The sequence below is a fragment of the Schistocerca serialis genome, chromosome 9, assembly GCF_023864345.2.
Source record: "Schistocerca serialis cubense isolate TAMUIC-IGC-003099 chromosome 9, iqSchSeri2.2, whole genome shotgun sequence".
In the NCBI taxonomy this organism is placed as follows: domain Eukaryota; kingdom Metazoa; phylum Arthropoda; class Insecta; order Orthoptera; family Acrididae; genus Schistocerca; species Schistocerca serialis.
In genome coordinates, this window is record NC_064646.1 from 351,152,993 (window position 1) to 351,180,785 (window position 27,793).

At 41.8% G+C, this 27,793-nt stretch overlaps 1 protein-coding gene and 1 pseudogene across 4 annotated transcripts in view; both read left to right on the plus strand.

The window, feature by feature from the left end:
• LOC126418526 (mucin-19-like) overlaps positions 1-27,793 on the plus strand; it is a 542,230-nt gene that overhangs the window by 395,720 nt on the left and 118,717 nt on the right. The gene's annotated exons all lie outside the window — the stretch shown is intronic.
• Positions 19,224-19,341, plus strand: LOC126420297 (5S ribosomal RNA; annotated as a pseudogene).

Consider the following 27,793-nt stretch of genomic DNA (forward strand, 5'->3'; position numbering starts at 1 on the left):
GAAGTCTTAGTTCCTTTCTCGATCAGTCAGCCTGATCTACTTGTTTCATTTTTGTTCCTCCATTGTCCATATTTGGCAACCATTCAGAGCTATATTCCAAATAATTGCTTTTAATGAATCGCTTCTGGTCTCAATTTATATTTTTAGATGCTAGCGGCAGTTTCTTTTATATAAAAAAAATAAAAAAAATAGTTCGCTTTATGGGGTCTCTGATATTATTTTGATATTTCTTCAAAATTCAAAGTGGTGGATCGGAAGTAGGAGACTTTCTTGAAAAATTCATTTATTCGAAAAAAAAAGGCTTTGTTGTCCGTGATTAATCAGATCTCAAGATAATCATTTCTTATGACCTAAACTAGGAATTCAGTGTGAAAATAGGCAAATGTGACTCCAACAATAAATATTATAAAAACATTTGCGAGCTCTGTCATTCATTGTTACATTAACCGTTAAATTAAATGCAGCTCATAAATTATGGAATTTTCTATTAAGATTTATACATTCGGGCAAAATGAGTTACCTGGTTTTTAGAATATTGTTAATTTTGAAAAGTTTTGTTCTGGTTTTTTTTTTTCAGTTGATTTGAAAAACTAATGTGTTGCAGTTCATTGTGTAATGAATAGTCTACTATTTACACTCGCTAAAATAAGTACAAGTGTCGTACCCACCAGAGTGCAGAAATATCCGATGATAACAAAGCTATTGCGTGGGCGTGAGAAAGTTAGTATAACATTGTGTAGCCTCGGATGACAATACTTCAAATTTTTTGGTAGTTACAATGGCAAACAGGAAATATCGGATCTGATAACACAAGCGGCCAATTTAGACTATGTCGTGGTCTCTTTTTGTAGATTTTCGCCATTAACTTTATTGGCATTTTCTGTGTGTGTGTTTAGCGAGGCTTGAGCTTCTTCGGATTGTTGCCCAATTGGCAGTAGTGCCCTTACGATAATAGGGAGACCTGAATGGACCTAGCCATACAATACCAAGGAAAATTTTCTACTGACATTTTCGAAGTATACACACAACACTGTTTATAAAACATTAACACCCAATATTCATGACAGACTTGCATTTTAATATCTGCGCAGAATTTAGTTGGTAGAAAACAGTTCCTCCATACTTGCAACTTTCTCACAATGTTCCTGTTGCATAATGTATCGAAAATTTACCGCCGACTGTGATCTACAGTATTAGCTGAAGTACTCAACACTCAGTTTCAGAAACTAGTAAAGGTAGCCATTTGAAACGGAGATTGAGGCAAACATATTTGGTTTCAGTTTACACCATGAAACCAGCTTCACTGTCCCGGCTCTCCAGCGCGCGCCTTTTGGCTAGCCGAGCATCGCGAATCGTAGTATTATAGGTAATGTTAAAAACGTTGTGGGAAGTGACGAGCATATTGCATCTATAGTAAAATATTTCTCTTATGTGTCGGTAAGTATAACAGTTTTTGTAGTTACCGATAGATATTTTGTGTGTTCAAAGTGACCCTCCCCTTATACAGGGTGTCCCAGCTATCTTGTCCACCTAAAATATCTCTGGAACAATAACAGCTATTAGAAAACGACTTTCACCGGTATCAATGTAGGGCTGGGGCCCATGAATGTACATATTTGGAAACATTCTAAAACGAAAGCATATGTGTTTTTAACGCAAACTTATGTTTTTTTAAATGGACCTCCTGTATTTTTTCTTCAGCAGTCCATAGCATGACAAAGCACATACACAATGGCGTTGATTGCATCGCAATATTCCCATTACATCCCGAGATATTAAGACGCGAAGTTGACGCTTGAAACACCCGACATGCGCTGCTAGCGCACGTCCTGAGGCTCAGGCGTGAACCCCATGCTGCCCGTAATCGCGATGTGATTGACATGCGTAATCACACTTCCATACTTAACAAGAGGTCCGAAACGAATAATACGGTCTGCTGCCATCCTGCAGCATGGGGTTCACGCCTGAGCCTCAGGACGTGCGCTAGCAGCGCATGTCGGGTGTTTCAAGCGTCAACTTCGCGTCTTAATATCTCGGGATGTAATGGGCATATTGCGATGTAATCAACGCCGTTGTGTATGTGCTTTGTCATGCTATGGACTGCTGAAGAAAAAATATAGGAGGTCCAGTTAAAAAACGTAAGTTTGTGTTAAAAAACACATATGCTTTCGTTTTAGAATGTTTCCAAATGTATACATTCATGGGCCCCAGCCCTACATTGATACCGGTGAAAGTCGTTTTCCAATAGCTGTTACTGTTCCAGAGATATTTTGGGTGGACAAGATAACTGGGACACCCTTTATAGCAGTCAAACAATGTCGATGCCGCTGAACTGTTAACCTAACCTACGGCTGTCAGTGTTGCCGTTGTGATAGCCGCACGGGACGTCTCGATAGTTCCTCGTACCTCGTTCAGTGTAGCTGGCTTTTGCTGATAAACGTCATTTTTCTAGGTCCCCAACAGGTAGAAGTCGAGTGGTGTAAGGTCTGAAGACCATGGTGGGTACTCCACAGCTCTTCTTCGACCTATCCAGCGTCCGGATAGATTTTCATCTAACTAGGAAACTGTCCCCATCACACACCCCACAGATTTAGTGCGGTTTGAGGCGTCATGTCGGCCTACGCGGCCCCTCCCGCTGGAGGTTCGAGTCCTCCCCCGGGCATAGGTGTTTGTGTTGTTCTTAGCATAAGTTAATTCAAGTAGTGTGTGAGACTAGGGACCGATGACCTAAGCAGTTTGGTCCCTTAGGACTATACACACACACACACACACACACACACACACACACACACACACTTGAACTTTATTTTCTTTACAGATTTGGTGGTGAGTTGGCCTATTGGACAGCCCGTGAAAAACTGAACACAGATCAGACATGAAAACAGGAAGAAGGTGTACTGAACTGTGGAAAAAATAAGCAAAATAGAAACAGTGAACGGTCTAAATTTAATAAGTGCAATATCTACCATTGTTCATAGGCGTCGTATCATGGTTGTGTGGTCAGTGTTGGACTGCGACGGGGGAGCTGCGGGTTCAAATCTCACTCGATCCAATTTTTTTTTTTTTCCACTCACAAAATTACGAACTTCCCATCCGGTCTTTGACATGTCTGTCTGCCGTTTTCAAGGCTGTGTATGTGTCGTGGCGTAATGTCAGTTTGCAACAGCGACATGTAACGAAGGGCGAAGGGACCTCCACACGTACCCCATAGTTCACACCTGTTCATTATTTGTTTTAATTTCTGTGAGAGGTCAATGCGGCATCTCGCTTACTCTCATTATTCACCATAGAATATAAGTCATGTGGTAAGAATATATTACCGTCGCAAGTAAATGTGATGAATAGTGAAGCACGCGAGACGCCGCATAGACGTCTCACAGAAATGAAAACAACAAATAAACGGGTGTGAACTTTGTTACAACGAAGAAATTAAAGAGTCAAAAGTCCAAAACGGAGCGTGGTACCTGTGTAGAACAAATAGGAGGTACGTACGTCTGGAGGTCCGTTCATTACACGTCGCTGTTGCAAACTGACATTACGCCGCGACACATACACAAACTTCAATACAGCGAACAGACATGTCAATGACCGAACTGAAAGTTCGTAATTTGGGGAGGGGGGGGGGGGGGGGGGGGAGAGATCAAGTGAGACTTGAACCCGGATATCCTCCATCGCTGTCCAACACTGTGACTACGCAACCATGACACAATACATATGAACAATGCTAGGTGTTGCACATCTTAAACTTAGGCCGTCCACTGTTACTATTTTCTTCTTTTTTCCACAGTTCAGTATGCTTTCTTCTTGTCTTCATGCTCCATCTGTGTTCAGTTTTTAACGGACTATCCAGTGGGCCAACTTACCACTAAATCTGAGGTGGGTGCCATGGGGAGCTTCCATTAACTAGGCTCTGACATCTCCGTGTTAGTGAGGCGGAGCGCCATCTTGTTGTAGGTAAAATCTGTAATTTCCAAACACCGCGCAGATGGCAGATAAAATCGGCATATGAAGATACACTTCACCAGTTACGGTACCTTCAAAGAAGAATCAAACCGCACGGTGACAGACTAAATACACTTTAACACCCAGTGGAGTAACGTGTTTGCCCACATGAACGTGAAGATTTTCAGGAGCCCAGTACACGCAGTTGTGACAGATTACATACCGTTCAGTTTGAATTGCACCTTGTCAGAGCAGATAACCATCCCTGCAAACCGTTCATCCTCACGAAGCATGTGTTGAAACTACTCACAGTATTCCGTCCTTCAATCCGGGTCGTCCTCGTTCATCCATCTTGTGTTGTACACTTTCTACTTCGCAGCCTTCAGAATTCATCGTACGCTTGATCAGCTTACCCCGCTTTCACGTGCACCCTGCTTCACGGATTTTTCAGGTGACCCAGTAAATTGTTGCAACACAGCAGCACTGGAAGCTGGACTAGTTCATGGTTTTGGTTAACCATACCTTTCCTTATGCACATCCTGAGCAGTACCGTCGGCTTAAAATTTATCCCGGATACTATACGATACCCATTATGCCTTTGTCGTTGTGCCTCCATCACGTTTTCGTATTTCCAGTACGACTTCAGTACGGCTTTGGCGTTGCTCAAACGTCTGTCTTACTCATTAATTGCTGCACTGCCATGTAATGGAAACCGCCCGCCAGGACCTGTTGAGAAAACAATGGTTACGCTACCACGCAAAATTGCAACGATATGTCATTTTGTTGGAATGATCTTAACTATCAAAGAGTGTACATTTTTCTGGACCCGTCTCTGTAACCCTACACTTTGTTAGAATAAGTCATTAAGCTTGAAGAAACTCAACCATATTGTTGAGTTTCGAAAATATTAATACCTAACGACAGTAAAAAGTCTGTCAAATTTTTGTACCTATAAAAATAAATATTACACAACATACGGACACATGACACGTATTTTCAGTAATACTTTCTATTTAGAAGTACTGAAAAATTTTGCTTGGAACAAAAATGAGTACTATTTTCAACGCCTATAAAATTCACGCAGAAAGAGCATCGCACAACTGAGTTACTTTTATCCTACTCTCAAGTTTATACTGGAAGGGCCAAATGACTGCTTTTTCACTATATTATGCACTGGTGCTACCTTCATCGGATTAAATCGTATTAACACGTGACGTTTAGAACTTCAGTTTTCTGATTATTTTTTTTTTTGTCCAACCCTTTGGAAAATGGGCCACTATGCGGTGTTGCTGAGATACTGTCGTTCTCAGAGTAGATAACAGTAAGGCTGTAAAACCCTTGTTCTATTGACATTCGATGGAAGGTACCTTAGTTTCAACGGATTTTAGTCGATTTGCTTATACTACTAGTTTTAAAGGTAGACAGTCCGTGTCATTCAGTTTCTTGGGTATATCGATATAATAGTTCATTTTTTAAATCGTCCATGATACCAGGCAGATAACATTGCCAATAACCGACGTTGACGCATATGCATCTGCGCAATTTCTGGAGCTCACTGTCTTCCACCGTTAGAATTCCAACTTTCTCCAGCGACTGATTACGACAGAAATGGGAACGAAAATTAGTGTTTAACGTCCAACCGGTGACAAGGTCGTCATAGGAATGAAGCACAAACTCGTATTGGGGAAGAGAATCCGCAGTACCTCTTCGAAGGAATAATCGCGGCGTTTTCATTAAGCGATTGAGATGAACTGCGGAAAACGTAAATGTGGATAATTGGATGGTGTCTGAACCGCCGTCCTCCCTGGAAAAGTGTGTGGTGTCTGAACCACTGCGCCACCGCGCTCGGTTTCTGCCAGTAAACACAAATGATGAAAAAGCACTGTGAGCGCATTCAATATCAGTCGGATGCCTTACCTTCTTTTCCATACAGTGCATAACCAAAATACAGCCAAGTCATCAGGACCGAAAGCAATTAGTGACGCTGTCTTTAAGTTGACGCCATGTTGTGGATATTGCTGTACGTTTCTGTACGTAAATTCAAAACAAATGTAGGGAGAAGTGTCGCAAGGCGAAAACCAAGGAAATATCCCTCTAGTATGGTATTTGGTGTAGACTTGATTATGTATTTGATGGCTTTGCAGTTCTCATGACTTAATCCTCAGGATGCTTGATAATTATGGAACAGTTCTACTTACCATGATAACAGTATATGCTTGCTGTAAGTCTTTCTTAAGCAACAGTTCAGAAGAAAGCTCAGCATTTTGAGGCATATATATATATATATATATATATATATATATATATATACAGACAGAGAGAGAGAGAGTATGAATATTGGTTGGCTGGTTAGTTGGTTTGGAAACCACTTGCAGTGTAGCAACTGCGTTACCAAGTATCTTATAAGCGTGTATCTTTGAACTGAACTGTCGAAGAATACAGCTAGAAGCGAATTGTGATGGTGATTCCCTTTTTGCCGGCTGCTGCTTTTGGTGCGTTTCTCCCCTTTCTTCGACCACACGAGCCACTGACCCTCCTTTGGCGTGCGCTTTTTCCTTGCTCCAGAGTTTCCTCGCACCACCTCGCTTGCGGACCGAGAGACGCACTTGTAATTAGCGCCCGGATTGCGGGAAGCTTCTAGGGCTCGACTCGAGATTAAAAAGTACGCCACAGCGTGGGAGCCGCTACGAAATAAAGGACATGGGTTTAAATTAGACCTTGCATATTGATCAGTGTTGCTGCTCGTTTCAAACGATGTCTGCTAAGGAACTTTACCTACGCGGACTGCCTTATTACGTAGCGGAATACTACGCTTTCTAGCTTACTCGAGTCTTCCAGTCCACGGTTCTTTGAAGGAAATGGTAACTTTCTCTAACTCCAGAAATGGTGTTCAGGGCCGTATATGAAAACAATACGGAGTAACTCTGAAAGAAAGAACAGATTTCAGTTGTTTATTAAAAACTCTGAAGGAGTTTATTAGAAACTCTGAAGGATAGGCACGTTGCGCATGTCACCGTTAATAGGAAGGATCGAAGTTTTATGTTCGCGCAGACACTATACACTCGAAATGAGCACCATGCATTGCTCGAAAAACACCGAAGCGGTAGTCCATTTCATTCCACAGACGAATCAACAAGTTCCTGTTGGTTGAGTCGACAGCCTCAGCAATTAGGTATGTCAGTTCCTGAAGATTATCTGCCAAAGGTGGGACAAAGACTCTTTCTATCTAACCTCCACAGGAAAAAATAGAGAGGTATGGGGTCTGGTGAGCTGGGAGGGCTCCGTGTGAATGAATCTCATATGCGCTCGACATTTTCATCAGACATACGTAGCACACCAGGCTGCTCGTTTTGCATATGCAACAAACATTCCAAGAATTTTCGATGTCTGTCATAAATGTGCTTGTGCCTAGGCGCTATGCAATTGAATTATGGATTGACTTCGCGAAATTCCAACACACAAAATAATACTCTTGTGGTGTAGCCGCCATGTTTGTCTGTAACAAACAGCTGAAATGTGTTTTTTTCTTTTTGAAATACCGGTGTAAAACCCACATATTAGAGCTACTATTGCAAACAGTAACTAAGAATAAATAGCGAAAAGTGGATAATGATACAAATTTGAGATTTGCGGAAAACCTACGATCTCTAAATAATCAAAGAGGGGTGGAATAATGTTGAGCCATTTTATATAATTAGAAGATACACACTTTCGAGAGTGACTACTGAACCGTGATTTATTTTCAATGAATATTCCTAAGAATTTATTTTATTTACTAGCGATTCATCAAGAACATTAACACCTTTAATCACGCTATGTAAGCATGGAAGTAATTGCCAGGGAGTAACTGATGAAATCACAACCAAATTTCTTTTAACAAATGGGAATTTTATTCACTTTAATAGTGCCTAAAAGCATCTTTTAAAAGAAAGTTTTAAAATTATAATCAGAAACCACCCTCTAAATATCAAAGATACAATTTATTGAGAGGCAGAAAGAAACAAGTTTTGACTGTATGAGCTTTCGGACAGAGGACCTTGCCGCTCCCTTTTGACACGGCCGTAGTTACGACGGCTCACAACAGCCTCTGAAAGACTACACTGGTGCAAATCTGCAACACACCAGATTACTTTAAACTAAGAGTTTTAACAATTTACACAAACTATGCACCCCCCCCCCTGTAGGAGGGATGGAAATAGTACAAAACACTAGCAATTAAAATATTAACTTTGCCACCGAAGGTGCAACTTGATTTTAACTTCTAAGAAAAGTCTTACGGTGAAAGGGTGGCAACTTTATATACTAGATTATATAAAATTCTACAAGGGTGGCCAAACAATAGCTAAGATGCTCTACAGTACACAGATGCCGCCTCTCAAGATCATAGGCAATAATATCAAAGTTCCCAAAGATCAAAACATATTTCAGGTATGAGGCCGTTACACTCCAAGCTATAAATTCGTTAACACACCAAATCCGACAACATGACAGAGGCAGCTACTAACGTACGGTAGATTGATAGGGAGATTACCGAACAACCCGAACCGCAGGTTGCTCTAACCGCCCCTACTCCACAAGGGAAAAACGGACTACCCAATTTATAAACAACCTCCTTCTCGCGGGTGGACAAACGGAAAAGAATGGTGGGACGAACCCAAAGCAAAACGGCTGGTGACCTCACCAAGAAAAGAAATAGAATTTAACAAGAGTAAATCAAACAAGATGTCACCAATCACTTAACTTTTAATAAACTGCGATTTCTCGAGAAGACCTGGCACAGCACCCCCAAATCGCTCTCCCGAACCGTCCGCTGCCAGCCGCTTCAACGGACGCAGGAAGGCGCGCCGATCTCTCGTCTCAAGACGTCGCAGCTCGCACCGGCCAGACTGATATCGGGGGCTGACTGCTGTTGCTCTCGTGTCGACCGCGAAGTCACTACTCCTCGCTATTCGCCGCGGCCCACAGGACTCACGTGGCGACCTCACATGCGCCGACGCTCAAGACGGACAAGTCATCTTGGGTCTCAGTGCGCGACCGACCAACCGATCGATCCAACTGCCAATGACCATTGCCTGAGCAAACTCGAGCAGACTGGCAGCCTAACGCGCAGTATCAGATGCAGAAACTAAGCCCCGACCGGGCGACCACTCGCTGAGTTCTCTTACTGGCGGAGTGGAAAGACTGTCATTTTGCCAGCTTTAAAGGTTGATCCGAACGACATACGCACTAACTGCGGACGAGACAGACTAGCAAACTGGGGACGAGAGACTGAGCCAAACTGACCGACTGGCGAGCTCATAGCGCCCCTTAAATGCACGTGTACAGGCAACCTTTCCCCTTTCCCACCAGAGGGAGACACCAAAGCTGCGATTGCCACAGCGGCGCCACCGCCAGAAACGGAGGGCAACTGCTTCACACTACGCACTGCGGCGCGCTCTTCAAAACAGCAATTTTTACCACGGCTCAGCTGTATAGTCCAGAAGACGTATGCCAATCGGATAAAATCGCCGTGAGCATTGAGACAATCATCCCACCGATACACCAAGCTGGAGCTACCCGTTTGGTGAAACGCCGTGTCCTGCTGCGTGAAGTATCTAACTACTTACTGCGCATCCTCTTCCGACTGGAATCGCCGACCCTTCAAGGCCTTTATTAAGGAACCGACAATATTCGCGTGGGGAGAGATCAAGTCTGTAGGATGGATGCCTGAGTGTCTCTCAGTTCAGCCCCCCTCCCCCACCCCCCAACCCATAGATTGACCGGCGCCTAGTGTCGAATAGCGACCAGCATGGGACTTGGGGCACCATTCCACGAACGGTGTTTTCCGACAGGCATGCTGCCCCATACACTACCCTCATTCTCGGGTATATGTCTGCTGGTGTTCGGCAGGCAAGAAAAAGAATAACTGCGCGTTGGTCCTGTTCGGACGCATTTGGTACTAAAGTCACCATAGTTCTCCTTTCCGTATTTACGGCACGCGCGTCGGAAAGACACGAATGCTATACTAATCCCTTGCCTATATGTCGGTGCTTGTATACCAGCATCGGCGTAACGCTTGGTTACATACAACCTGCAGCAACGCCCTCAAACGCAAACTTTTTGATAGTCCCATGTAGATTGTAGTTCGGGAAATATTTACTTCTATATTCGTGCCTGTGGATAGTTCAGGGAAACTTCACTTTGTCGTCAGGTTGTAGGAAAATTTATACTTAATTTGCTTGCTTCGTTTAGTCTTTAGTGGTGGTACCATTGTAGCATTCCTTTTGTAACGCCCTAGACCGTCGTACGGGTTTCAGAGCGCCCTTGTTAGCGGGTTCCGCGACCCTTCTCCTTCATTGTAGACGTGAGTTGGTGTCTCCTTGAATCGATATTTAGATGCTTCATGGGGGCATGAAAATTTGTTCCCAGAGCTTTGTTTTGTAGTGTGCGCGGTATGTGCTAGTAATTCTTGGGCGCAGTGCCCTTTCTGCGCAGCTGTAACCCACAATGGGGCGGATAAATGCCCTGTTGATTGCTAGTCTAACTTTAATTGATAATTCGGAGTGGAGTAAAGTGAAGTGTATGTATGGCTCCCAGTCACTGATCCACCTTTCGCCGTGTCTCTTCAGTGTGCCTCTACTATAAGAGTTTGCTATCTGTTAAGATATCTTAGATACTTGGGTGACGCTGTCCATGTTATTGGCGCATTGGAGAGATATAGTTGAGGTAAATCTTCTGTTCGCCTCCATGTGAAGATGACTGCTTGACTCTGTGACACGTCCGAGAGAATTCGTCATTTTGCTGGCTGGAATTAAAATTCGTGGCATGCTTCCCGTAGCGTTCTTGATGCCAGTGGCTGCGGGTGTTACTGCTGTATCGTCTGCGTAGGCCGTAGGTGGCGAGTTCCACTCGTCGAGACTAGGGAGATCTGACGTGTATGTAAAATACATCGTTGGTCCGAGAACGGATCCCTGTGGTACCCCAGCAGATTCTGCGGACAGTTGTGATACAGCAGCTCCGTGCATGTTTCGGCATCCGATTCACAGTGCTTGCAATGGAAGTTCGTAACTTTCTTTCCATTCCCTGTAATCCTCATCGATGTATCGCTATGAATTGAATAGATATAGCGACTTGTAATTGTCATATTCATTTCGAATTGCCCTGTACTTCATACGCCGAGGTAAGAGTTCCGACACCATGAAGCGCCATTGCAGTCTCTCGGCTGCGGAGCCTGAAAGGCTACTGGTACCAAGCAACTTCACCGTAGTCGAGTCATCTTCCGAGCTGCGGCAACAGTAACGCGTTACCATAGCGACGTAAACAAACGCGCTAAATAGCCCCGTGAAATAGCAAGGGCGCTCTTCCTTCGCTGTACACTTCTTTGGTGTGTTCACAAGGCGACTAGCACTCGGAAACACTAGTTGTGAGTAGAAAGTTCAGTTGTATCCCAGGTCACAACCCATTGCTAGGACGGAACTCGCTGCTATTTATTTCTGGTTTACGAGCCAGTGATGCTTCCTCGAGACCACGAAGATCGGCAACTCGCACAGTCTACGAGTATAATATTAAACTTTTTTTCCAGCTCCAGGATGTGTGTTCTCCACCGCATCTACGTTTGTTACGTTTAATTTTATAACAAGTTATTTCTTAAAGCAGTTCCACTGTTGACTGAGCACTTTGATGAGCCGTAAATCCTTGTTGGCAGACAAGAACGATAATTATAATAAGCTTTTCATTCAAGTGCTACTGGTCAGATATTGTCGCCACTTTCTTCGTGGTGCCCAACTTCAGATTTACTGCGATGTCCGTCACTGCACAGTGTTCATTCTCATCATTGAAATCTCGTACTATCACCTGAACGAGGCCGCAACAGTAGACCGGACGATAAAAAGTAACAAAAACATCGTATCGGGGACGACTTCTAACAAAGAGCCGAAAGGATTATTACGGCCATCTTCATGTTTCCAGCGTAACAGACAATATTCGCAGCACACACAGCTATAGTTTAAGGGCACAAGTTGCGACGTTGTCGCGAGTAGTACTGTCTGCAGGTAGCGCTTTGTTCATCGGAGCGATAACAGAAGCGTTTTTAAAGTCTTCATCTGCAAAGCCAACAAAAAAAATCCTCAATTTCACGTAGGGTATAAATTTCCATTGTGTTTAAGGGTGTAAAACTCTGCTCTTAACTGTAATTAGATCCAGATTTTTTATTTTATTTATTTTTTTCTAGAGTAAAATTTCCCCGTCCGGGAAACAGCTTCAAACTTACACGTCATATCACGAATCATGCAAAGTATTGAACTTTTTGAAATACTTTATCTTCCCAAAACATTTTGCTCGATGTGGTGCGTATCACATTGCGTTTGTTGAGTATTAGTTTCGTAAAACAGCATTTTTTCTGACATTGTCGATGTTTAACTGGTTATAGCTATGAAATTTAAAGTTCACTTATTTTACAAAAATCGCAAAAAATTCTGAAAGTCGCATATGGTGTGGATCAGCGTTGAGTCTCCAAGCGTGATAATTTTCTCCTTCGTATACTATGTCATCAGAAAAATACTGGTGCTACGGACACGTTCCATGAACCATTGTTCCTTGTTAGTTTTGCAAAATTACCACTAAGACTATAGAAAACTGATGACAAAGAGCCTTCTTACACGAGTCCTATTAAAGCACTAAATTAAAATTATCCTGATGGATTATTCGTGCAGTTTTGTGTCAGATAGGTTAGATTAAAAAATTACGCAGTATCTTAATACGTGGCAGATCTGATTCTGGAGTTCTACAGCATTGTTTTAATGCAGATGATGTCGCCGTCGTCTGTTCGAAGGCTGGTTTGTTGCAGCGCTCCACTCTATACTGTGCAAGCCTCTTCGTATTTGCATAACTGATGAAACCTACATCTTCTTACTGCGTTAATCCCTTGGTCTTGCTCTACAATTTTGACACGCTACATTCCTTGAGGCCTCCTTACTGTACTGGCCAAATAACAAAACTCATCTACTACTTTTAATGTCCAATTTCCTAATCGAATTCCCTCAGCATCCCCTGATTTAACCCTAGGATGCATGGTGCCGAGAACACACATGGATGCATATACAGGGCCTCCAAGGCCCTTCCCTAATTTAAAATTTTCCTCTTTTCATTTAATCATTCTTTGGAGTTAAATTTATTTCTGTCAAATTTATTGTCATATTGAAAGACTCCTAAGATACAGTAACAGGATCGGGGGGGCCTGATTAACATTTTATTATTTTTTAAAAAACTCTAAGAGAATTTTTATGAGTTACATCCATTTACATACAACATATACAAATAATTTTATTAATTCACTTATAAGTTGCAGTTTACATTTTATAACATTTATTACAACCAATTTCTTCAATTAAAACATACTCATTATTCAAAATATTATGTATATAGCCAATATTTTGACAAAAAGTTAATATTCATTGTTCACATAAAATTTCATTTTTCTTAGTTTTCAACATGTGACAATCAAGAAGCACAAAGAACGCCACTTTGTTCCTTACAAATGTTGGTTTTACACTTAATGCATGTCATAGCACTTTTCCTGTTTTTTTTTATATGGACAATAATTGCATCTTCTTCTTTTTCCTGAAACATGTAGTTGATTCGGCAATATGACATCTTTTTGAGTACCACATCTTTGCATGGCATCAATGATTTTCTTTGGAAGATTAGAGATCTGAATACGAAGTTCCAGTAGTGATCTTACCATTTCCTTTGCTAAATCTCTTACGAACAAACGCTTTTTATCACTTCTTCCACTATGGTTTGTCAGATGTTGGGCGGAAAATAAAATTTCACTGTTCATTGCTGCGACGTCCATCATATTCATTCATAATGCAAATGGCCATCTTCTTGTTTGTCTCTTGCAAGAGTAATAACGAATTTTCTGGTCCATTTGCTCTACTCCACCCTTCGTAGAGTTATAGAACTTTATTATATCTGGTTCCTTTTTTGCATGAGTTTCATCAATGTTTCTGTCGTAATGCATTGTGCTAATGAGAACTACAGAGTTTTTCGTTTTGGGAACATAACTCACCATTGTAATGTCACCTCTAAATGCAAACAAGGAGGAATGAATCGCTCTTGAGGCAGATGGTTTCATCTCATTAGGAATTTCTGGTTTATTTTGTTTGATTGTTCCCACCACTGTAATTTGCTTCTGAAGCATCTCTTTTTGCCAGCCGTACACTAGTAAAGATGTTGTCAACAGTAATATTTTTTGATGATCCTTCAATGCTTTTAGCAAGATCTTTCACCACATTCAATCCAAGATTTTTCAGAGTGGGTTGATGGGGCTTCCTCCCGGGTAAACAATTCCGTCTAAAGCATATGCAGATGTAGCATCACATAAACAAAATATTATTATGCCATACTTGGCGGGTTTAGAGGGCATATACTGTTTGAAGCTCCATCTTCCACGAAATGGGACTAGATATTCGTCAACTGTGAGCGAATAAATGGGAATCACTCTATTTCTACACTTGTCAAGAAATAGTTCCCATACATAGCGAACAGCTACAAGTTTGTCATCTGCAGATCGAGCTTCACGGGTACGTCTGTCGTCAAATCTAATCATTCTCCTTATATCCTCGAATCTATTTACTGACATGGTGGCCTTATATGTAGGATTTGCCTTTTCATCCAAGAATAATTCTCTAATGGCGACATCCCAACTCTTCTCAACACCAGAAAGCAGTAAAAGACCACGAAAACCCTCCATTTCAGCAAGCGAAACGTTTTTCCACGTTTTACCACGTAAAGCAGCCACTCTTTTACCTTCAGTATTTGTGCAGTTGATGATTTCCTCTAGTATTTCCTTGGAGATGAAATAGTCCCAGGCATCCTTAGGTTTACAGGTTTTCAAATCACGGGCTGGAACAGGTGCCTTCTTTACGATATTATGGACAGGCGTACGAAAAGTTGCAGGAGGATCTAATTTCCAAATCGTTCCATTCCTACTAATGTATGTGTGGTCTTCTCTACCTTTTTTTGGTGGTTCTTCATTTTCAGACTCTGATGAAGTAATATTGTCGGAAGGACTGTCATCTGCATCAGTATTCACATCTGCAGGTTCATTGGCTGATTCTTCACTACTTGCATCTTCAAAAATATTTCCTTCCTCGCAAGAATCACCTTCTTCAAACCACTGACCCAAAACACTTTCAAAATTAGCTGCATTTGCGTTACTGACACTCTTGCTTTGCGTGTCGAAGCCATAGCAAAGGGCGTGTCTCTCGAACAGCAGCTTGTGTAGCGCTAAGAGAGTCATACTCGTAACAGTATGGGCCTTGCAGCAACAAACAAACTACAGTAACAATGAGGCCGACAAGAGCAGCACAGGATAACAATACTGTGCAATAATAAAACATTTGATAGCAAAAAGATCGATAGTACACCGACATCGCCAGTATGTGTAAGTAATGTGCATTATTTTTTAGTTATACTGTTACTACTTCAGCTACTGCTGCTGTAGGCACTCTTGTTGCTGGAAGTACCACTACAGTTATTGTTGAATTAATAACTGCTCCCAAACAAATGTTGAAGACAATATAGGCTAAAGAACATTTATAAATGTGTGAGGGCTTCTGAAGCCCTGCTTATGCATTCACGGTGTATGGGTAAACGTATTGAATTATACAAAAAACTTAAAAAGGTATCTCGTTCAGACATGATAGGAGGAATGTCACAGTGTTAGTGAAAGAGTCCCGGAAAGCAGTTTGAAATCAAACAAAAAATTACAGAATTTTTTTAAAAATGAAGACACACAAGGGCCTCGGAGGCCCAGTATATGTATCCTAGGGTTATTTCGAATGCATTTCATTCCCCTTGCTCTACCCTTGCCATTCGTCTTACAACCCCTTTTCAAGGACACTTGTCATTCTGTTAAACAGTTCTTCCAAGTCCTTTTCCGTCTCTAACAGAATTAAAATATCATCGGCAATTCTCAAAGTTTTTATTTGTTCTCCTTAAACTTTAATTTCCTTTGCAAACTTTTCCTAACCTTTCTTTAGTGCTTGCTATGTCATCGTTAAAAGCAAAAGCAGGAGAGGTGGACTGGGACTAATTAGCAACATTGCCGTCTGGATCGACACGAATTCAATTGCGAACTGCGTAACTTACCGAGAAGGGTGAATACCGCAGTTCGTTGCGTTGTTTTCGTATATCCCTGTCAGTTAAGATCTCAGCAATGTACTGTACCGTCTGCAACGCCGTGAGTCTGCGACCAACTATCCAAAATGTGTTAAAATACAGTTTTGTGAATATAGTGCAAAGTAATACGCATGCATGAAACAGAATGTTTCCCTTTTATCCAATCAGCTTGGTCTAGACCTTGGGTTGTTTCGCATGTTGTAACTTGCTGTTGAGCTGTCAGCTCGTGTAGAACGGAAGCGTGCAGCCCTGTGAGTTAGTATAGTGTGACATGGCCCCACAGATAACGTGCCATATCGCTCGTACTGTGCGTCCATGTTCAGAGGTCGATTGCACACGTCGCTTTTGAAAGGCGTTGCTGGTGTAAGATATCCGTTTGGAAGCCATGAAGTCGCTGCAGCCGTAATGCAGTTTCCAGACCCAAGTACAGGATGAAAAGTTCCGTGTGAACGAAAGTCTTTAATTTGTGCACGAAACGACGCATTCTGCTGCTTTACATTATTCTTTTTTAAAGTTTCCTTTTAATCTGCTTTCCGAATGACAAGTTGCGACACTTCTTTTATAAAAGTTATTTATCTTATTTGCAATTCGTAGTTTCAGAATCAGTGTCTTTATATACAGTTTTCCAGAACGTTTTGTCAGCTAACACAGACACTTCTGTTTCTATGTCCTGGCTTTGCCCTGTGTCTTTGCGAGGTCGGCAGATTATTTATTGGATTTGGAATGTTAGCGATAGGCAGTGAGGCCGGACACCTTACCTGCCGTCGCCAACTCACACACGTAACATATGCACCCCATCTACGACTGGTGTTACTCCATGTGAAAGTGAGCGAACGTGTTCTAAATGTTCGTGAAGCGTGTAACTCAGGCCGAACGTGGGTACCAGCTCGGTATTCACCTTGTCGGATGTGGGGAAACCACCAACCAATCACATCAGGTCTGGTTGCCACGCCTGTCCTAGTCGTTCATCAGCCGGCCTTACCTATCCAAGGGGCCGGCGCGCCTCCCCAAATGCCGGAGGCGACGTGCTAACGCGCGTGGATCCCCGGGCGGGTCTTTGAGCAAACAAGGATAATCCACATTATTTAATATCTATGTGGCCTTTTCATAATCCACATGGATAATAAGACTGTAAAAAGTTCACACACGAAAGCATATATATTTATCTTACGAACGAGATTTTCATATTATTATCGTTATTACTATTATTATTAGTAGTAGTAGTGGTAGTAGTAGTAGTAGTAGTAGTAGTAGTAGTAGTAGTAGTAAAGACTCCTAGAGCGACAGAACTTAAATAGTTCAAGAAGTTCCAGTGACACAGCTAATGCAATTTTCATACAGATGATACCAGGTACTAGGGATGCACGTTTTAAATTGGTGATTTAGTAGTTACAGGGAAATTTTGTAGACTGCTTTAGTGAAAGCGGCAACACCTTAAATAGAGACGAAAAAGGCTAACAATAGGCTAACATTCTTTTTTATTAGGCTAACATTCTTTATCATTTTTATGTTTGAAATATGTTACACTTTAAGTTTTCTTAGCTTTAACCTTACCACGACGAATACGTGTAGCGCAGTTTTTTTTATAGGTGGCATATAAACAGCCTACTGAGATGCCCTTCTTGGTCGGCTTAGTTTACTTTTTGTTGGAGAAACGAGGAAGCAGTCTGTTGGCTGCAACTAGGAACGTTATGATTAAAAGATAAATTTCGTGAAGAAGTTTTTAGATTCCATTTTGATTAAAATGGGATCATCGATAATCGAAGCTTAGCGCCCTTACGATAATTTTATAGACAAGTAAAATGTCCACAATTTGTACCGAAGGAAAGATAAACATCCTGTAAAATGCTAACGATGGGACTGCGCAAATAAATGCTACACTAAACATCAGATCGTGTAGTGATACCAGATTCCAATCTTCTTAGTTTCAGGAATTCTGTTTATTCAGAAAGCCATTTATTAAAAGTACCGTACGTGAGCAGGAAACAACAGTAAAATCTCTTTAACACTAAACTGATACCTGTGTACCGAAAGAGGATTGACAAGTGCTGCTTAAATACGCTGTGAATAGTACAGTTACGAATGTGGCAGCGAGTTATATTAACGTCCAGTAAGTACTGGGTGGTTATAATTAAAGTAAAACTATTCACGGAGACCCATTGTGGACTATAATTATCGTATGACAGCGAAACTTGGTAGATATGCTAATGCGTTAATGCGGAAACGATTAACGGTGAAAAAAATTAGTTCCAATTTTGGCGGTGTACAGCATTTCGTCGAAGACTTCGGTGCTCATATTGAACAAATTATGTAAATGGCGGTTAATAATAAAATCAACATTATGCCTTTCTCACTTGTTCGACTACTTCTGCCCACATACCGTTGCCGACATTTTGTGAATGGTAACGTTTCTGTACGTCTTTCTTGCACAGTCCCAGATTTGCACCTGATTTCCAAAGTTGGAACAAATTTTTTCCCAACATAAATTGGTTCCGCATTAACGCAATAGAATATCTTCAAAGTTTCGCTGCCGTACGATAATTACAGCTCACACTGGACCTCTGTGGGTAGCTGCACTTTAATTATAACCATCCGATAGTATGCGGCTCACGTAACTCTTTTCGCAGCGGGCACACACGTGAAACTCGGTGAAGGATGTTCCGTGCACTCCTATTTTACCTAATTCTGTTAACGCCATTGTCCATTCGTAGGCGATGTGTCAAGAGCGCCATTGTGAATGTTGTGAGTAGCAAACGATAACAAACTACAAAAAGCTGAATTATTTCCCACATTCAACAACTTCATTTGTACTGTTGCAATGAACGTGATAGGAATGCATTTATGATGCCTGATTTAGTTCAAATTACCTTATTTTGATCTATGTTCAGTAACAAGAAGTAGTGATACTTGTAGATACGGTGTGCACTTATTTTTACTACGCCCAAAATGCCGAAGCTATACTTGAAATAAATAATAAATTATACTAGAAGAGAGAGGATAATTTGTACCGACAATCATTCGGTTACTTTTGTGATTTCATACATTTTCTTTGCTAGCTGTTTAGTCGTCGGTCATTTTAAAAGCATGAAAGAATTTTTTTCGCATCTGTTGACCTGTCTGCCAACGGCCTTGCCGCAGTGGTAACACCGGTTCCCGTCAGATCACCAAAGTTAAGCGCTGTTGGCCTGGGCTAGCACTTGGGTGGGTGACCATCTGGTCTGCCGAGTGCTGTTGGCAATGTAGAAGGCAAAGATGGTTCTCATTGGCATTTGAAACGTACATTTCGTAGCATAGTTCCTTCAAGATACAATGCATGCTGGCAGAACATGTACTATACCTTTTCGTTAGACTACTTGACTACTAGGGTTCTCTGTAATACTTGCATGGTTCACATTAAGTTCAGAAATTTGTCATATAGTAACATCGGAAATACGGCTCTGCAATATTGGGGAAGACTGCAAAAGAACGATTCAGGCGAGGTAGCTTTGGGAAAATGTCCATTCGGAGTAATGAGGAATCAAAAAAATTCCGATGTAAATGAAGTGAAAATATACTTAGATTTATTTTTGTTCATAGTTTTCTTTAGGGGGCAATTGAGAGCACGTGTGTCACGTAAAATTGGATCAAGCTCCGGAGAAAGATTCTCTTTCTCAACTTGGAAGAAAGCTCACCAGTAATGTGCGTACATATCACCTTGCGAAATGCGGTAGCGTTTCGCTTCCCGCGCCCGGGTTCGATTCCCGGCGGGGTCAGGGATTTTCTCTGCCTCGTGATGACTGGGTGTTGTGTGCTGTCGTTAGGTTAGTTAGGTTTACGTAGTTCTAAGTACTAGGGGACTGATGACCATCGCTGTTAAGTCCCATAGTGCTCAGAGCCTTTTGAACCTTGGAAAGATTCCATCACTCATTATTCCATCACTCATTATCATATGCACGATTCCTGTGATATTTGCTATACAAGCATCGCTTTACTATGTTTCGCCAGCCGTTGTTCATACTAAATTGCTGCTAAAATATCCGAACTATCGTATGTCTTGTTGTTTATCCGTTTTAGTGTTTTCAGAGGTCTGGCAGCATTCGTTTAGTCTCCCCTGTGATGTCAGTATGTATTCGACGAAGTGCATGCGTTGTTCTCGTATTGTGATTCAGACCTATCCCTTTGCAGATATTTGCCGACGCTTCTCCCTAAATGTAACATACTACCTTTACCATTCACATGTAATACCACTGGAAACTTTGTTCTGACGAATACGTGCAAACATGATTTTACATCCAACATCACGGTGCTACTGTTGATAACGACAGTCATTAGAGGAGCGATAGGCACGTCCTTCCTTTGAGAATTCATGGGATCGAAGGAAACAGATGGACCTTTTCCACATTCACTAACCCACTGCTTTTTACCTTGTATGAGAGATACAAAGAAACTGTCGTCGTAATGGATCATAAGGATGCTGCAAATTTTTACGTGCACTGTTTCAAGAGTTCCGGCCGTTGTGGCCGAGCGGTTCTGGGCGCTTCAATCTGGAACCACGTGACCGCTACGGTCGCAGGTTCGAATCCTGCCTCGGGCATGGATGTGTGTGATGTCCTTATGTTAGGTAGGTTTAAGTAATTCTAAGTCTAGGGGACTGATGACCTCAGATGTTAAAGTCCCATAATGCTCAGAGCCATTTGTTTCAAGAGTCATCCGTCGTCGTCGTCAATCTTCTGTAGTTTAGAAACTGATTTTAAAATAATCCGCTGAAAATCATATCCCTTAGTATTCGCTTTTCAGTGTGCAGCATATTTTATCTAAGTCAGGGAAATCATATCGGACGGTTGTTGGAAAACTTGGTGCTAAATGTTGGGCTTGGATTAACGCTGATGTGATTTTGAAGTACGTTTTGGAATGCAGAACTTTAATGCTGGACAGTTCGTCTCATTACGTGATGGTGCCCGAAACAGTACCTAATGAAAAAGTGATCAGACTGACGTTGAAGGGATTGAAATTGTTTTTAATAGACTGATGGATTCATTATAATAATTATTATTATATTTTTGTTAGTAACGTCGACCAGTGACGAAATAGATCCTGGCTTATGTACGACAGTGCCTCGCTTTGAACGGAATCTTTTAATTTCTTAGCTTACAAAAAATTTATTTTTCCGTTTTCGGAAATTCTAAAAGAGTTTTACTGTTTCAGGTCAAACATGTAATTTCTCGGAAGCGTATGTACAATCACATCGTATTTATCCCAAGTAGATCTGCTAAATACAGTGTCAGTTCTGGTTTTATATCACACGATTTGACATTTGTTAGATGTTTGCAAATTCTAAGAGGAGCAGGAAATGATTGGAAAACAAGGATGTGAATCATGGACAGCAGGGAAAGTGAAATGAAATTTCTTGAAGCATTTTGTTTACGGTGCTGGACACGCCTGTTTAAAGATAAAGTGGGCAAATGAAAACAGGCCATTTAGGAGATCAGCAGAACGAAGAAGTGGATTGGTCACACAATACGTCAGAATCTGCACTTCATACATGTCGTAGAAGACAGCGACTGGAATTTCTAAAACAAGCTACACATGATACAGGCGTCCCTAATTATGTAGATGACATCGTCTAATAGATAGATACGGAGCTGCCACCTAGACGAAGATGATTATGAATTCGTGCAGAGATACAAAATATAGAACGTCGCTAGTGTGCGTGACATTAAATTCTTCCAGCACTGGTTAAATCATCCATACTCTGAATAGGGTCTGCAGAAACTTACCCAAGGGGGCGGGGGGAAGAGAAGCCAAGACGCTGAAATTGTCATTTATTTGTATTCGTGAGTTGCTTAGATTCGATACGTGCCATGCCACAAGAAATTGTGTATGTGGCACAAAAAAGTAATGTACCCCAGACAATTGGTTATCCATGTTTTGGCGGAGGAGGCGAGCGTAGCAACTACCTCACACACGCCTCTGGTACTCCGCAAGCCATTGTGAAACATACAGCAGATTTTTTCCCTCTACTACGCGTAATTGTATCTTTCCGTTTTATTCACGTATTGAGCATGCTTACATAGACGCTTCTGTGTTCGGCGAAATTAGTCTAACCTTGTCTTCGAGGACCTACGGAAACAACGGTAAAAGAAAAAAAATCACTTATGTAGAGGTATGATAAATTGATTACATTCAATTTGAAACTCCTGCCGCAGGATGCTGTTCTCTCATTGATTTTTATTTATTTTTTCTCTCCAGCCGTTTTTGTTAGTGTTATATTATGTAAGATAACCCAGAGCACTAGAGCTGTGTTCTGTGGAGGAACTGAAGCCACCAGATAAGTTGTAGGATCGAATGTAGGCGCTAATGTTATCGATATATTGCATTTATATACACAACTTCAACTAGTGCTCTGCTCTCCTCTGTTGGTTGGAGTGCTCGGCTGTCTAGCATTTTAACTGCAGCGTAACACTCCGATTCATTGTGGGACAAAATTGCTCCATGCTTCGCATTTAACGAATTTGTCTCCTTTGTTTGCGTCTCGCTTTATCTGTCGAGCCTAACTGTAGCTGTTGCTGTTTACATTCGGACGCCGGAGACTATTTCGCCTCTGCATCGTGTTGAGAAACCACCCTAGTGGACCTGTTTTCAGGACACACCAGTGTTGCTTGTCAAAGCAGCAGTCTTCTGCTAACGGAACCCGAAAGTAAACGCCCGCTGCTTCAGAACAATGCGTGAGCCGTACCACTAAAAGGTTTCTTCGGTTCGACCGGGGGAAGACCAGGTAGCAACAGTAGTGGTAGACGGAGTGGGGTGCTGACGGAGCGAGCGAGCGAGCGAGCGAGCGTGTGTGTGTGTGTGTGTGTGTGTGTGTGTGTGTGTGTGTTTTGGGGGCGGGGGGGGCTTGTAATCAGTCAACTTTCAGCTTGATGGAGCAAAGGCATTACACGGCGATAAAATCGGTTTTGCATTACCGTGACGAACATTTCTTACGTAGCAGCCATGTTGTTGTATCGGAGGTGCCTTAAACTATAGTGAAATATGAAGTAGAAAAGAATGATCCATTATAACCAAGTCCAAAATTAAGTAAGAGTCCGTGATCCTACGGATGCAATAAAGAGCTTTTTCAGCAATCGCGTGAAATCCCATAGTGAACGCAACAGTTGGCATGTAAAATTTTGTCACAGAAATTTACCGGAGCGGCCTCTTTTGCGCCAGTAGTTTATGAAGTTTATCAACTTTCAATATAGGCTACTTGCACATGCGAAGGGGAATATATTAACAGTGTTACGAAATCAAATTTCCCGTGCAGGTTGTACCAAAAATAGTACCCGAATTTAATCGCATCTTAGTGGTGGACAGGAATATTATTATTATTATTATTATTATTATTATTATTATTATGTCTGTCTTGTGCAATCATAAGAAAAATTCGTTTACTAAAAAAGTTTAGCAAATTCTGATTAAAACCACTTATTCCGCTAGTGTGATGCTGTCGCTAGCAACTAATGATGGCGCGATGTATAACACATTCATAGCCACTGGGTGAATAATGATATAATCCTTCAACTTATTTTTATTTGATTGTAAATCCAGTCATGGACCAAAAATTTTTGTCAATTAGATTACTAATTTCGGTCAGCGATGACCACTTTGGACCTAAAAATAAGCAAACAGGGGTAGCTTGAAGTACAATGTTTCCAAATTACACAAAATACAGTAAGCAAACATGACAAAAAAATCTTCGTTCTGCTTCACTAGCGAACTGCAGATGCGTTATTTTATTAACAACTATTTGACAAATCCGCCATTGCCTGGGCATTCATTTTGCCAATTTTGTATTAGAAACGGAAAAAAGTGAACCGTGTTTGTGATGTGATACCGAAATGGCTCTGAGCACTATGGGACTTAACTGCTGAGGTCATCAGTCCCCGAGAACTTAGAACTACTTAAACCTAACTAACCTAAGGACAACACACACATCCATGCCCGAGGCGGGATTTGAACCTGCGCGCGGCTCCAGACTGTAGCGCCTAGAACCGCTCGACCACTATGGCCGGCTGATACCGAAATAATTTCATTTCTTACATTTTGTAATACATATGGATTCCGTTTAATAACTGTACTGTTAATTTTGTAACATCATTAGAACTAGATTTTTAAGAAATTCTCCCTTTCCTCGAAGTGGTATTTGTATAAAATACCCTAATTATGTCCAAGGCCAATAGTTTTTCATTTAATTACATGCAATCGTGAACCGTCTTATGTGCTCTCGATTGGTGGGTGGATTATGACGGCACAGATTGTCCGTTAAAAAATATTTGTTCTGCTTTGTCGGTGAGCTGCAGACCTGTTATTTCATGATTCGACCGCATTTTGCTATGGTATTATATGTCTTTTGTCACATAGTTACTATTAATTTTCAATAGAACCACCTTCATTACAATTTTATTTTAACTATAGCTCATGAACAGATGGTGTGGGATAAACAGCCCTGATACGTCCAGTGACATTTGATACATTTTTTTGTGTTATTGCGCGAGCGCGGTGTATGCGCTACAAAGGCTTTTTTTTCTCTGCTTCATTAACAAGCTGCACACTTCGTTTTAGAGATAGACTGCATTGCATAATGAAGCTCCGTAATTTTATAACGTAGTATAATGTTTAGTGAAGCTTCATTGCGTGTTACACTTCATTTTGAATTTAGTGTTTGCTGAAGTCAGCCCAAACAAACAGTGCTCATCACGTCTTCTCACATTAGCCTAGTCCGATATTTGTTCTGTCGATTTGTGTTAACAGGGACAGTAAAACGCGAAGAATAAACAGATCCCACAGCGACTCGGTAGCGGTAAATGCTTGGCGGTAGCGGTCAGCGCGTACCGAGTCAGTGCTGTCACTGCTGGATTGTTGTTTATTCTTCGCGTTTTACTGTCTCTGTTGACACAAATCGATAAACCGAATATCAGACTAGGCTAATCTGGAACCGCTGTATCGATAGGCACGTAAAATTTCCCTTTAAAAATCATTTTGTCTGTAACAGAAACAACGCGACTTTTCTGTCGACATTGCACGTCATATGGAAGATGTGGTGAGCTTAATTTGTCTGGACTGACTCCAGCTTCACAATGCAAAAATGAAATTCAGAATATCTGCCGAAACACCAGAGAGAATGCACCTGATGACTTTCAGGAGAGAGACCCTGTTTTGAAATGCATTTGCGCTAAACTCTGCCGAAAAGATTTTGTACATTTAGCTAAAAATCTATTAAAATTCTGTTAACTGACGTGCAGCAGCGATATCTAGCGTGCCAGAATGCATGTGCGTCAGTCGTTGCTGCACAGCAGTATATTTAGTGACCTAAAATTAGCAACATGTGTGGTGTAATGATGTCCATGGTACTCAAAATTTCTCGTTTTCTGACAACACTTCTATGGCTAAGTAACGCGACTTTACCATCACACAACGCGTACACGAATTGTATAGTATACTGCATTTACTCAGATATGGAAACGTTCAAATTTGCTTACCGTGATTTCTGATTCTGTATTTTGTGTAATTTGGAAACATTGTACGTCAAGCAACCTCTGATTGTTTTTATGTCTGAAGATGGTCATATTTGACCGAAATTAGTAACCTGCTTGATAAATGTATAGTGGTTTGTGATTGGATTCATAATAAAATAAATAATTCCTGGATCACTGTACAGCCGAACTGTGACTATTTCGTTACTGGATAATCCCTGAAGTCTTTTTTTCCTTTAATTAAAAAGCATGGCTACTTACTCTGTGTGAGGAACAGGAGGCCCGGGTGGGGAGGAGATTGTTACGGTCTCCCCCCCCCCTCCCCCCCACCGAAGACCGGTTTGATGCAGCCTCGCTAGAATGTCTTGAGCAGGTCTCTACATAACTGCTGCATCCTAAACCTGCTTAGTGTACGCAAGCTTTCGTGTCTCGTTACAATTCTTACTCCCCTCACTTCGCAGCACTCCCAAATTACCTATATCTTGATGCCTTGGCGTGTGTCATTCCAGCAGATAACTTCTTTAAAGTAAATGCTGGCATCAGCCGAAGAATTGAAATAAAGAAGGTTCGCCCGAACCTCCTGATGTCAGTCAGATCGGTTCCAAACGTTGTATGTCGTTAGAGTACCAACCTAAACACGGATTTAGTTCGTGCTATATGCACCAGAACTACGCATACAGGAAAAGCGTACCTGTGAACAATTATCTTGTAGATCTCGTGTGGGTGAGTTGGAAGAACAAGAGGTCGTCGTTCAAAAGGTCCTATGTTCAAGTCCCACTGATGACTTTAGTGTTTACGCGTGTAACGTATATGGCAGAACATTTTCCTGACATGTGAAAGGAGTTTTCGGAGCTCGTAGCAATATTCTTTTGCCAATCTGCTTCCGCTTAGTTAGTTAAAAGTAGCAAACCTATATTTGTATAGATAGGTGTGGCGTTCGGTCGGACATTGGCGACAGAACAGACACCACTCGTGATGAAGCAGCTAGTGCATTTGTAGCTACACAGAATAAACACAAACAATCGGAACAGTAGAATAAAGAAACAACTGCATCACAGGTGTGGGTTCACGCATAATACAGATGAAAAAAATTGTGACTATTGAGATTCTAACCCAGAATCCTTGGTACGACGATCTAACGCTCTACAGATTACCCCACGGAAACAATATGTATTAGCTACTCACAATTATGCTTTTCCTGTGCTCCGCAGTTCTAGCGTTACTTTTATTAACGTTTACGCCCGTTCTGCTGGACGACAGCACATAGTACGGAGTAAATCGGAGTTTTGGTTGATAATCCATCGATATAAAACGTTTGGTTCCGATCAGAGTAACTGATATATGGAAGTTTGTGTGGAAGTGCCATAGTAAGGAACATTGATGTCTCGTGTGAAATGGTATCTACATGCCAAACCCAGTAATGTGTAAATGTCTCAGACATCCACGGATGAAAATGCAAGCAACAGATGGCATGCGGTTTAACAGCCACTGCTGTTAACATACGAAAGGAATGTTTGCGCGCTTACTCCTAAGTGTTAGAAAAAATGGGGGAGGCACCAGATGTTGCTCCCGGTATCTTGGTGGAATGAAGCATGCCGCGATGCAATACGCGCGCGGAGACGTGCTCTCCGCGTTTTAACAGCCATCCGACTATAGCAAACTGCGTTCATTATAAGCAGTTGCGTTCACAGTGTCGTCACGTTCTTCGGAATAGGAAAACAGCTAGCTGGATTTCATTCACTAGTTCTTTCAGCAGTTCCACTCCCCCTTCCGTCGTGTGGGCCAACCTGCAACGGCTCTGCAGGACCAAAATCCATTCCCCAATTTCCAGCCTGGCACAGTAGACGGTGTCATCGTGGACCCTGCTGCTATCTCCAACACTTCGGACCGCCATTTTGCGGAGATTTCGAGCCCACTCCCACTATCGCCCTGCATTCCTCCGTCGGAAACGAGCGGAGGAGGCTCGTGTGATACAATGCCACCTTTACTATGAGGGAACTAGATCGTGCTCTCACTTCATCCCGATCCTCCGCCCCGGGGCCAGACAATGTTCACATTCAAATGTTGCAGCATCTTTCTCTTGCGGACAAGCACTTTTTGCTTCATACGTACAACCGCATCTGGGCAGAGGGCACGTTTTCCAGACATTGGCGCGAAGCCACTGTCATACCCATACCTAAGCCCTGGAGGACAAACAC